This window comes from Phyllostomus discolor, chromosome 7, assembly GCF_004126475.2.
Source record: "Phyllostomus discolor isolate MPI-MPIP mPhyDis1 chromosome 7, mPhyDis1.pri.v3, whole genome shotgun sequence".
Taxonomy (NCBI): Eukaryota; Metazoa; Chordata; class Mammalia; order Chiroptera; family Phyllostomidae; genus Phyllostomus; species Phyllostomus discolor.
This window is the reverse complement of record NC_040909.2, coordinates 11,448,493-11,460,657: the sequence shown is the minus strand read 5'-3', so window position 1 is coordinate 11,460,657 and position 12,165 is coordinate 11,448,493.

Genomic DNA, 12,165 nt, shown 5'->3' with positions numbered 1-12,165 from the left:
AGAAGAATTGAAAGACACAAAATTAAGAGGAAGAAAAATCACCAGTTAGTGAAGTCTTCCTCTATCCAATCAGGAGTTTTTCAGTCCACCAGATTACTTGTACTCCTGGAAGTCTGTCTATTCACCAGGTTACTGTGCTTAGTAATAAAATTAATCTAAGTGCTTACTTAGATTCCTGTCTACACCATCAACCTGACTGGCAGCTGTCCATCAGCAAAGCCCTGAGTCTCTGAGGTCGTGTTCATTCACTCAACGCACACGTCCCACTAGAGTGGGTATAACAAGGTGTCACCGGCTCTGCACTGACCCAAGCCTGCTGCCAAGTCTCCGCTTTGCCTCAAAGTCTCATCTAGACCACTTTATACTTTATCTGACAGGAGGCTTCTATAATTGAAAAAAATCCTAAAAGGGAGCTTTCATGATCCCGTTCCTGGCTGTGGAACAGCCAAGCCTCATTCTCTAGGTCTCTCTATTTATTTTGGGCTTCAGCTAGCCAAAGTGTGTTCTGGTTTGTTGCGACTGAGACTCCTATCTGATCTACGCCGGCCTGGGGAGTGACTGCAAGCAACAGACCCTCCCGAGATAGGATCTGGGCTTGTTATCCCATCCAGTGAAGCCTGAAGGCAGTGAGGAGCCGTGAGGGGTTGGGGGCGACGTTCCAGCAGCCCGACGCAGGGTCTCACAGCGTGGGCCTCCCAGAACGAAGGCAAGGTTTGGGGAGAGATTTCAGTGCTAGGGAAGGCAGGAGGAAGGACTGTGGAGCCCGCCAGTTCCTTCTACCACCCTGGACAACTTCCTGAAAAAGAACAAGCAGCCCAAATTCTAAAGTCTTGATCGGGGAACAAGGGACTTGATGATGAGGCCAAAAGAATTTCCAGTTCATGCAGCCGCAGGGCCGAGGTTGCCAAAAGTCAGGCCTGAAATCCTGTGGGTTGTCAAATTGTAAAATCCATTACGTTCGGATTATCGGATCCTGGTGTGAAATGCAGGGCGTTGAAGAGGCACACACGAGAAAACACGTGGGACCCAAGAATTGCAGTGGGGACGTGTGGGAGGTGCCACGAGCCTCTTCTGCTTCTGTCTAATGAGGCCGTTGCTGCCCTGCTCAAGACCCACAAATGACAATGTAATCGCCGTGATGGAGAAGCCTGTTTTCTATACGACTCCCCCCTCCTCAATACCTTCAGATTTACAGGAAAAGTGTGACCCTCTTGGGGGTCAATCACACTGTCAAACCGTAGAAGAGAAGGCTTTAGCCATCGGGAAAGGCCGCAGGGTCAGGAAGGACCAGGGCCCGGCTCAGCTGTGCGGTGGGCACTGAGCGGGGCCCAGCCACACGGAGCAGGTCGGAAGGCCCTGGGAGATGCTGCTGGGTCGACAGGTCAATGCTGAAAAGCACCTAATGTGTCAGGGCACAAGGGCAGGAGATACATACAGCCCAAGTCAAGTTTGGGGACGAATTGATCAGAAAACCATGTAAAAGGGGGAAAAGACAGTTACTCATTTCAGGGGAAACAAACATTGAACAACAAATAGAAACAGATGCATCTGGCCTCCAGCCACCCCCGCCTCCAGCTTTCATGGTTGCTGAAGAAACTACTGGTAGTCCCAGCTCTTGCTGTGAAGCGTCCTAAATCAGCCCTTAAGTTTGTTGTGAGTTTGGGCGTGGGATGCATCTGCCCAAGGCCCTACACGGGGCTTTCCAGGGTCACACCCCCTGTCTCAGCAAACTGCCACAAGGCAGTGTAACGAGGGTTACTGACAATAACTATACATATAACCATGCAGATCCTCCTACAGAGAGTGTTACGAGGTCGAGAAATCATACAGAACGTTGCCTGTCCTGGGAGGTCAGGGAAGGCTTGCCTAAGGAACAGAAGCTTGAGAAGAAGAAATAAGTAGATGAAAAAGGAGGGGAAAGCATTCCAGGCAGAGAGAACAGCCTGTGCCAAACCTCAGGGTGGGCAGGAGCCTAGATTGTTCAAGAAACCGAGAAAAGCCCAGCAGCGGCCAGAGTGCAGGAGTCAAGGGGCACGGGGCTGAGGTGAGGCACGGCCAGCAGAGCCAGGGACTCCGCCAGCAGGCGGCCGGAACGGTATGCACACGGCCAGCCCGGATGCTGGAGGGGAAGGCCCAAGGCGAGAAGCCGCCGGCGGGTCATGGGGAGTCAGAATCACTCAGGAAGGAATCAAATAATCAGCTGCTGGCTGTGCCCTGGTGGTCAGGACATGCCGGGCAGCGTACCTCCTTACAGCTGCTTTAAAAGTGTGAGTATCTTTTGGCTATTTATGGGAACAGAACATTTAACTTCCTAAAACATCAGTGAAGTCATGCTGAGAGGCAACAATAATCAAGAAATTAAGTTCTGCAATCAGTGGGAATGGTGGGAAAAGAAAAAAAAAAGCCTCTTTTAAAAGAACAAGAGCCCTGGCTGGTGTAGCTCAATGGATTGAGCACAGGCTGAGAACCAAAGCATCAGAGGTTCAATTCCCAGTCAAGGCACATGCCTGGTTTGCAGGCCACGGCCCCCAGCAACCGCACATTGATGTTTCTCTCTCTCTCTCTTTCTCCCTCCCTTCCCTCTCTAAAAATAAATAAATAAAATCTTTAAAAAAAGAACAAGAACTACCTCCACCATAGTTTATCAAAGCAGTGTTTTCATGGGGCATTCATTGCAAGTTGCAGAATTGTGGAAGGACCGAAAATCATGATGAAGCATGGAACGGAGCATAGTGAGAGGGGGCCATTCGCTCAGCTTTCCCGAACTGTGTCACTGTCAAGGAGAGTCGCTCTTCCCGCCGTGTGACCACGGGCGAAATGCTGTTAAGTCAGTAAGTCTCCCTTGGCCACATGTTCCCTGCAATGTCATTGCTGTTACTAGGAAAATGTTCATTTTAAGTACGTCTGATAAAGAAAACAGGGCTATACTTTTAATTCTCAGCTGTTTATATTTTGGGCTTTTTAGTGTAGATTATTTTCCATGGCTGTGTTCGCGTGTGTCTGTGTGAATGCTTCAGTGTATGCTCTGAGCCCGAGTTGAAAATGCTTTTCATTGTACTTAAGTCTCTTTTTTTTATAGTATATGAAGTGATCTTTTTTTAAAGATTTTATTTATTTATTTTTAGAGAGGGAAGAGAGAGACAGACAGACAGACAGACAGAGACATCAATGTGCGGTTGCTGGGGGCCATGGCCTGCAACCCAGGCATGTGCCCTGACTGGGAATCGAACCTGCGACACTTTGGCTCCCAGCCCACGCTCAATCCACTGAGCTATGCCAGCCAGGGGTACTTAAGTTTCTTTACACAGGTGGTTTATTTAAAGTTTTCTGAAAATTAATATTGTTCTCCTTTGAATATAGGACCTGGAGCCATGGCAGACCGAATGCAAACACCAGCATTTTGCCTGCCGGAAATGGGAACATTTGTTATTAGACAGCTATCTGCAAGGATGTAAAATGGGATGGCTTGCTGTTGAAGTTGTTGTTTTTTGTTTTTGTTTTTTTTTTAAGCAAGCTAGTAACGCCAAGGAAACAGTGGCAATTTCTGGAAAAAAAAATGATCAACCAAAAAGTACTGAGTCATACATCCATCCAAAATATTATCTACCATAGTATTAGTTCTAATTATTCTTTGGGCTCCCCAGTTTAAGAGTTTGATAAGTGCTGTGACACATACCGACTCATCCATTTACTTTATTTGAGAAGCAGCACTCAACTTAATACATTTTCTTTTTAAAAATTCATTTCACATTGATCATATGCCATATGCCAGACCCTGTGTGACATATAAGATCTGTGTTATTCTCTGAATATTTTCTGAATTTGCTTTTTAATCCTTTAAAAGATCTTGCTTTCTGTCAGCCTAGAACAATAATTACCCCCAAAATTCTTTCTCTGCAAAATTCCCAATTTCCTTGGCTGGAACATTTCACTTCTTTTTTTATCGTGAAGCCTCCATGCAGTGCGTGTTATCATTCCGCCCTGGAACTTCCCCCGTTTCCCCGCTGGGCAAAGTGGTTTATTGGCTGTCAATTTGTAAAGTCCCCTCTGGGATTATCTGCGCGCAAGACAGCAAGGATGGAAACATATTTCATTGCCTTTCCTGTCCAAATAGAATTACCGCTCACAATTCATCATTATCTAGCAAGAGTGGATGCAATTCCCGTGAGTGACCCAGAGTCCCCGCCCCAGGGTTGTCTATACAGAGAGTCCTGGCTGGATAGCTGTGGTCTTCAGGGTCCGGCAGCTTCCTCTACTGTCTCTTTGGTTTAACAGGGTTTTTTCACATGTGTGTATCTACACATGTATGTATTTCTATATTATATATGCATATATAAGCATTTGGTTTAAAACCTGCTCCTCAGAGTCATGAAAAGAGACAGCGAGAGACAGAGAGGGAAATTTCTTCAGCCCAGTTTCTTCACCGTACTTCCTCTACCACCAACTCACCACCGTTACTTGCTTTTTAGGAGTCCATTCAGATTGTCTTTATGAAGTTACAAACAAATATAAATAAGGATCTTTGTTTCTTCTTCTTACAAAGGTAGCCTGCTGTATTCTCCATTCTGCAATTGTTTTTCCCTCTCTGTTCATAGAAGGCACCCTTGTCTTACTACTGTGTCTTGCATTGTTCTGATGTGTATGGATGAACCATGATTTATATAATCAGCCCCCCTTCTGAAGGAGATTTGATTGCTTTCCAGTCTTTGATTAGTACCACAATAGGTAACCCTGCACTTCATCATTTTGCCTGCATGTGGGCATTCTCTAGCACAAGTTTTTAGGAGTAAAACTGGGAGGACAGTGGGTCTATGCATTTGTGATTTTTGACAAAGATGGTCAGATTGTCTTCTGGGAGGGTTGTACCAACTTACTCCCACTCATGATGTGCTGGTTCATCTTGATGTGTTTTCAGTGGTTTCCTGGAGACAGAAACATTTTGATCACTTCTCACTTCCTGTCTATAAATACTCATTCATTGACCAAATATTACCAAATGCCAACAATGCCCCAAACCCTCTCCTTAGGCCCTAGCGATGCAGGAGTGAACAAGCAGATACAAAGCCGTTTCACAAAATTGTACTAGGAACTGTAGTTGAAGGGTACATGGGAATTCTTTATTCTTGCATCGTTTCTATAAGTCTATAATTTAAAAAAAAAAAAAACATTGTGAGCCTGCCCTGGACACACAAACACTTTTAAAAGCCAACCACAGGGACAACAACCACCCATGTTTGCCACCAGCATGGGCCCGTGGGCTGGATTTCACCCCTGGGCTGCCAGCTTGCATGGCCCGGTTGAGACCCAGTTTCTTGATTTTGAGCAAGGTGTCGCTGCTGACAACCCCTACCGGCGCCGCGTCTGGAACTCCTAAACCAGCTTAGCACCAACAAGGAAGCTGCAGAGCCAGCCCTGATATGGATGCCCGACTTGATAATAAAGCAGGTTACATCCGAACGCAGCCCCGGTCCTCAGAGAGGAAGAAAAGCGGTGGAGGTTGGGACTGTCTTCCCCACAGAGGCCCCGCATTTCCTTAGCTGCCTCTGGTGAAGGTGCAAGCCATCTGGCCTCCTGGTTTCTGATCTCAGCCATGCACAGCACTAGGGGGGCATCTAACAATCTTTCAGAGCCCCACTGTAGGAGAAAATCTCTTTGCACAAACAAAGGGGGCAAAGGCATTTTAAAGTTGAATTCATTTATGAAGGGAGAAGCAGGTGTTTCAACATTGGACAGGGAGATGTTCTTGGCGCGTCCAGGTATTCTACATAGGAAGGGGACACCAGGTGAGCAGCAGGGCCTCCCTTCAGGGGTCCCACGCAGTATATGGAGGGTCTCATCTGAGGGTGCAGCCCAACTGGCCAGAGACAGGATGTGTTAAATCAGTTTGCAGACTGATCCAGGGGCATGTTTCCCTCCTCTCCCTTCTCACCCTGCAGCTGCTCTTTCCCAATTAGTAAGTCCAAAAGCCAAAGGGAGCACGGCCCAGGAGCACCGATCCCAGGGGAGGAAGCTGCCTGAGGAGCAGACCTTGGGAGGCGGAGAGATGACTCCAGGTGAATGAAGAGTGGGGGACAGAGAGAACAGCATATGCCAAAGAGAGTCAGGGTGGTTACAACATCAATTCGGGGCTGTGTCTTACTCCTCTCTTGCCATTTCTCTCCCCATCCTCATTTCTCTTTAGGAACAGGCCAACAGACGAGCAACCTAGAGTTATGAGTGTAGCTTCCTGAGGACAGAAGGGCCTACCGAGCACAGACCTAATAGATTGTGGGTCTCGGGCCTCAAAACCAGAGCACAGATCTAATAGATTGTGGGTCTCAGGCCTCAAAACCAGAGCACAGATCTAATAGATTGTGGGTCTCAGGCCTCAAAACCAGAGCACAGAAAAAGTGCCCATCTCAGCCCCAGGTCACCTCCTACTCACCCCCCACAAACACGTCTGAACTGAGACCAAGGAGGTTTTAGTAATCACTGTGTTTATCCCAGTGTTTATCTAGATTTCTGCCATTGCCATCCTTTCAAATAAACCCAGTTACAGTCATTTTCTGAGCCGCCTACTTTACACACAGTGGTGCAACAACGGCGGGAACTCAGAGGCAAGACCTGGAAGTAATCCCAGCCGATGATTTGAACTGGAATCTCGAGCCGCTGCTTCCCGGACAGAAAGGAGCCCCAGACGTGAAGACATCCGGTGCCGTCTCAGCTCTGCACCCCAGCCGTGGAACTGAGCAAGCCTCTTCACCTCCATGAGCCTGGTTTCCCAGCCGGAGGCTGCCCTCGTTGATTTCTGACCCACGGAGAGGTCGTGAGCACTGGTGAAGACGGAGTCCCACGGCCGTGCTCGACGTGCCTCCCGCTGCATCAGACTCTCCGCAGCAGGGAGGCCGGAGTGGGGCGGTCTTTCACTCTCCCAGACACACCGCCGCCCCTCACAGCCCACCAGACCGGGGCAGGCCCACGTCTGACATTTGCAGAGCACGAGAACAGGGGAGGCCCAGATTCTGGGCTGTGGGCAGTTTCTCCACGTCATCTAATCCAGACCAGGAAACGGCAAAGAAACGTAAGACTGGAAGACCGCGTTGCATTAAAAATAATCCGAGTCCCTGAAATTCTGCCCTGGAGCATGACCCAGCCCAGGGTCCAAGTGCACAGCCTGCCTCCCTCCTCCCCCAGACCTGTGAGGCCCGTGCCCTGGCATGTGGACTGTCCTCTACCCGTGCAGTCCAGCTGCATCCTCACCGTCCCACCTTCACCCTGCAAACAGGCCATCCCTCCCCCGGGATGAGGTCAGTCCTGAAGAAACGGACCCAGTGATGAAATGCATGCTGACCTTAGAAGTGGGTTCAGAGCTGTTTGGGTAGAAATTCCAGGGTTGTGGGTGTCCCCAAGTGTGTTGTAAAACAGGGCCAGTGGGGTAGTTCCAAAGCAGCCGTGGGGAAGTAAAAGTGCAGCATACGGAATATAGTCAGTAATGTTGTGATAGCTGTGTACGGTGCCAGGTGGGTGCTGGAATATCAGGGGAACCACTCTGTAAAATGGGTGATTGTCTAACCATGAGGCTGTACCCCTGAAACTGAAACAGAACAGCATGGAATGTAAACTGTCATTAAAAAACAAAAATTTTCAGTGTGGTGATTGCTGGGGCAGGGGGGAGTAAGGAGCTAAATGGCAATAGAAAAAATACACTAAAGATTAGAAATGTTTTAAATAGTTACAAAAATAAAACAGGGCCAGTGGGTGCACGGACTTCGGGTAGTCCCGGGCCCTGTTGTCCTGCAAATTCCTCATCCCAGAGAGAAGGGAAAGCCGGACAAGGGCCCCTAAAGTGCCAGGCCCAGGGCCAAGGCTCCTCACGCTCAGGTCCAAGGCCAGTGCTGGGGTAGGACATCTGACCTACAAGCAGCCTAACCTAGAACGTGGCCTGGCATTCTCTTCAGCCCAAAGACGGTTATTTGGGAAGCTACTTCCCAAAACTGGTCACCACAGTATTTCCAGTTACATGTTCTGCTCCCGCCTTGCTGGGTCCCATCAAGAGGCAGAGACTTCTCCTGCCCTGTCCCTAGATGGGACTGTGTCATTGCCCTGGTGAACGGATTGCGGTAGCCTGGCACTGAGTCACTTCCGAGATTAGGTCATAAAATGTGTCACGGTTTCCCTTGGGGCTTGTTGCTGCTCAGAGGACACACCCTGGCCAGCCAGGCACCATAATGTGAGGAAGCCCAAGCCACTGGAGAGACCATAGTTTTAAAATATGGATTTTATTATTATTCAGGAGCGGTAAGGCCAACAGACAGGAGACAGCTGCCATCGAAAAGACAGTCTGTTATAGTCATAGTTCCTGAGAGGAGGGGGCACACCATGCCATGGTGCGGGGGGCAGGGCACACATGGGGAAGCCCCAGTGTTGGTCAGGAGGCAGAGGGAAGACAGGAAACTGTGTCAAGAGGCTTTCTTGTGGTTTCCGTGGAAAGGAACTGGTGAGCAGGGTGAGCAGGGTGAGCGGGTCTAAGACTGCCCAGTTTGAATAATTTAAGAGCCCTCTGGGGTGCAGGGACTGCCCCTAGTTGTTGGGCAGCTGGCCAGGAGAGGGTTAGGGAAAGGAAACAGCGGCCTGTGGTGGGAGAGCCTCGCAGAGGAGGGGTGAGGGGTCGGCTGGTCTGCGCAGGAAAGACGCGCTGTCTCTGCGAATGCGGGGCAGCCACTCCAGAGTTGGCGAGGCCTCGAGATGTCAAAACATCAGAGGACGGTAAATAAAAGGCACGGTTGCTCCAGCCACAGGTGGGTTTTCCAGCCAGCAGCCTGAAGGTCTGGACCCACAGCCAGCATCAGCGGGGACATGAGAAGGTGAGTCTTCAGATGAGCCCAGCCACCCCCTGTCACATCTTCCAGGGGTTCAAGGGACACCGTGTAAAGCAGAGATGAGCCATTCCTACTGTGTCCTGAGATCATACACACATATTTGTGTTGCTTTTTAAAAGTCACTAAGTTTTAGCCTGGCTGGCATAGCTCAGTGGATTGAGCGCAGGCTGCAAACCAAAGTGTCACAGGTTCGATTCCCAGTCAGGGTACATGCCTGGGTTGCAGGCCATGACCCCCAGCAACCGCACATTGATGTTTCTCTTTCTCTCTCTATCTCTCTTCCTTCCCTCTCTAAAAATAAAAATAAATAAAAGGATCTTTTTAAAAATCCTTTAAAAAAGTCATTAAGTTTTAGAGTACTATTTTATACAACCATTGAAACTTGAACAATGGTAATGAACTGAGCCAAACAGATTTTTCTCTCTCTCCCCAGAGCTGAAAGTGGGGCTTATGAAAATTAGCAGATTGCAAGCAGGAGGACAGGTGGTTAGGCCCAAAGAGAAGCAGTGATGGGAGAAAGAGCTGAGACATAATTGTGCTGATTCTTTTCTATGAAAGTCTCCATTCCTTGCATCCATGAAGCTTCCCACCCTTGGGGACATATGGCACCCCGTCGGAGGCTGGCATACAGCAAGCAAGCAGGACAGGTGAGACCACCTGACAGGTGAGAGCTGTCAGGCACTTGCAGCAGCAGTAAATATTAAGGAGCTTTGTGCCTTCTCTAGGTCATGCTGAATCCATGTGGCAGGTAACTTCAGTTCTCAAACCCACTTTGCTTTTAGTATTTTAAACACCATTTTGATGGTTCCAAATGTCCAAAACGTGTACTTCCTCTGTCCATCTCCAAGCTCGGACTGGGAGAGGCGCCCCCTTCTGGTTTGCACTCACTCCAGGGCCAGAGACACCCTCTGTCTGCATGTTCCCGCCAGGAAAAGCAAGGCCTAGGGAGGGGAAGCAGGTGCCTGTGGCCTGTTCCGGTGGAGATGGGGCCTCCTCGGCCCTGGGTCCCCACACGCCTCCTTCTCCACCGGCCCCAGCCCGGCAGTCAGATGTGGAGCACAGGGCCACGTCGGCACCAGAGCAGGACTGGGTAGACAGCGGTGGGCCACTGGGGCTAAAATTCCATCTGAGAATCCGCTTATCGGTGCCCCTGGGCCGTCTGTGTAGGACAAAGCACAGTGGGTGCAGACCAGTGAGATCGTGGGGGGGTGGGGTGCGGAGGAGAAGGACAGAAAGGCTGATTTATTGATTTTTTTTCTCCCTGTATTCTCCCCTCTCCCAGTTCCAAAGGAGATAGCCCAGCGCTCTCTCCACCCAGGCCTCTGGGGAAGTTTGTGTGAAAAATAGAAGCTGCCAGCAGATGCTCCTTTGCTCTCACTGTGATCACGTACACGAGGGACAGTCAGAGAAGACCAGAACGGTAGGAGGCGGGGTTCGAGGGGAATGAAGGGGTAGGGTAGTGCTTGGCAGTGCTGGGATGCAGATACCGAAGGGTGGGGGAGGGAGGGAGAACCATGCGGTGCCAAGGTGGGAGAAACCAGCCAGGGCAGAGGCAACCCTGTCACGTGTGCACCGTGTCCCAGCACGTATTTGAACCTGTGCACAAGTTAGCCTGTAGCCGTGTGTGCCAAGATGCACATCTGTGACCAGACCTGCCTGCGAAACATCTCACGTCACAGGCTGCGGGCATGTCTGGGTCTGCCCGCCTGAGCTCTGCAAGCCCGGGTCAGGGAATAAAGCGAGCACCTGTGGCTGGGCCCGAGCCCAGGGCCGGGGGAACCTGGGGGAGAGGCCAGATGCCAGCAGTGAGGCAGGAGCAGCCCCACCAGCCCGGCCAGGTGATACCATGTGCCCTGAGACATAGGAGAGGCATCAAAGGGGCAAGCCCTGTGGGGGTTAGAAGTGGAAGGGAGGACCCACCTCCAGGGGCTTATTGGCTCAAGTCCCCAGATCCACTGGGGACTCTATGACTCTGTACCCCTTCAGGAGCCAAAGCCACTCCTGCCAAAGGGCCGAGGGCACACAGGTCTGCCCTGCCCACTCTGCTCCGGTAGCTGTCCCTCTATAATGGGTTTCAGGGCAGCGCCCTGCCCTCCCCCGGCCCAGGGCTCCGAGGGAGGGCCGGCCTGTGTGCAGCCACGTGTCCCCTAATTCCACCCAAGTTCCCTGGGCCCGACGGTCTGGGATTTCGGAGGCAGGGGGAAGTGACTGGGGTGTCTTCCTCTAGGAAAGCTTCTTGGATTCCTGGGCACCCCAGAGTCTGTCTCAGACCAGGCTGTGTCTTGCTCTCAGATTTCTGCAGTCCTTCCTGACCACCAACCACCTTTATACAAGGTGTCCCTTCCCCTCTGTCCCCCGGACCACGGGCTGACTGCCCTGCTCTCCATCAGCAGCAGCCAGCGTCCACTCTGCTGTTCCATCCCTACTCCAAGGCCGGCTGCCAATCGGGGCACATTCTCTCCCCCCAACCCCAGACAAGCACGCAGGCCCTCCCACTCCTGGGGGGGCTCTTCTGCTAATACCCTGGGGAAAGCCGAACAGGAGTGCACATCACAAGAGCTGGGTGAGATGAAGGACAGGGCTGGGCCCACTCTGGCTGCGGTATATGCCCCAAGGAGCTGGCAGGGGACAGAGGCCAGCTTTTGTATCCATTTGGGCACATGAAAAGGACGTCACAACACAGGGACCACCAGGGGGCGGGCTACACCTGCTGGACCATTGGGCCATCAGGGGGCCTTTTTTTTGTTCAGAGTGAAGTGTCCTTAGGTGAGAAGGATGCTTTACACATGCCCCACGTGGGGCCAGTTGGAAAGCACCCCTGGGGATGAGAGCGGAGGACAAAGACAGCTAGGACGTCCCAGGTGTCAGTGGACTTAGGCGTTTGGTTGGAGAAACCCATGTGTGATGGGGAACAGGGAGTCTTAGAAAAGAAGGGTCAGGATTCTGGGAGCACGGGTGTTGAGGGCAAAAGGGAGCTGTTGGGAGCCCTTGAGGATGATGTCCTGGGACAGCTAGATGGGGAAGACAAGGCAGGGTGTCCAGGGACATAAGAAAGCCCTCTGGCTTCCCTAACAACACCCTGGTCTTCCAGGTCACGGGGAAGGGCAGCTGGAGATCAGGGCCTCCCCCTAGGGACCTCCAGCTCCACACTTCAGAAGTGCCGCCCCCAGACCACTCCGGCCCAGGCATGCAACCCTGGTTTGGTCACGTGGGCCAATGGAGTCCCCATTGTTGCTTCAGCCGGTTTGAGTTGTTTTCCACTTCGACCTACACAGAAGAGAAGACGCAGCCCAAGAACAGAGGCTGG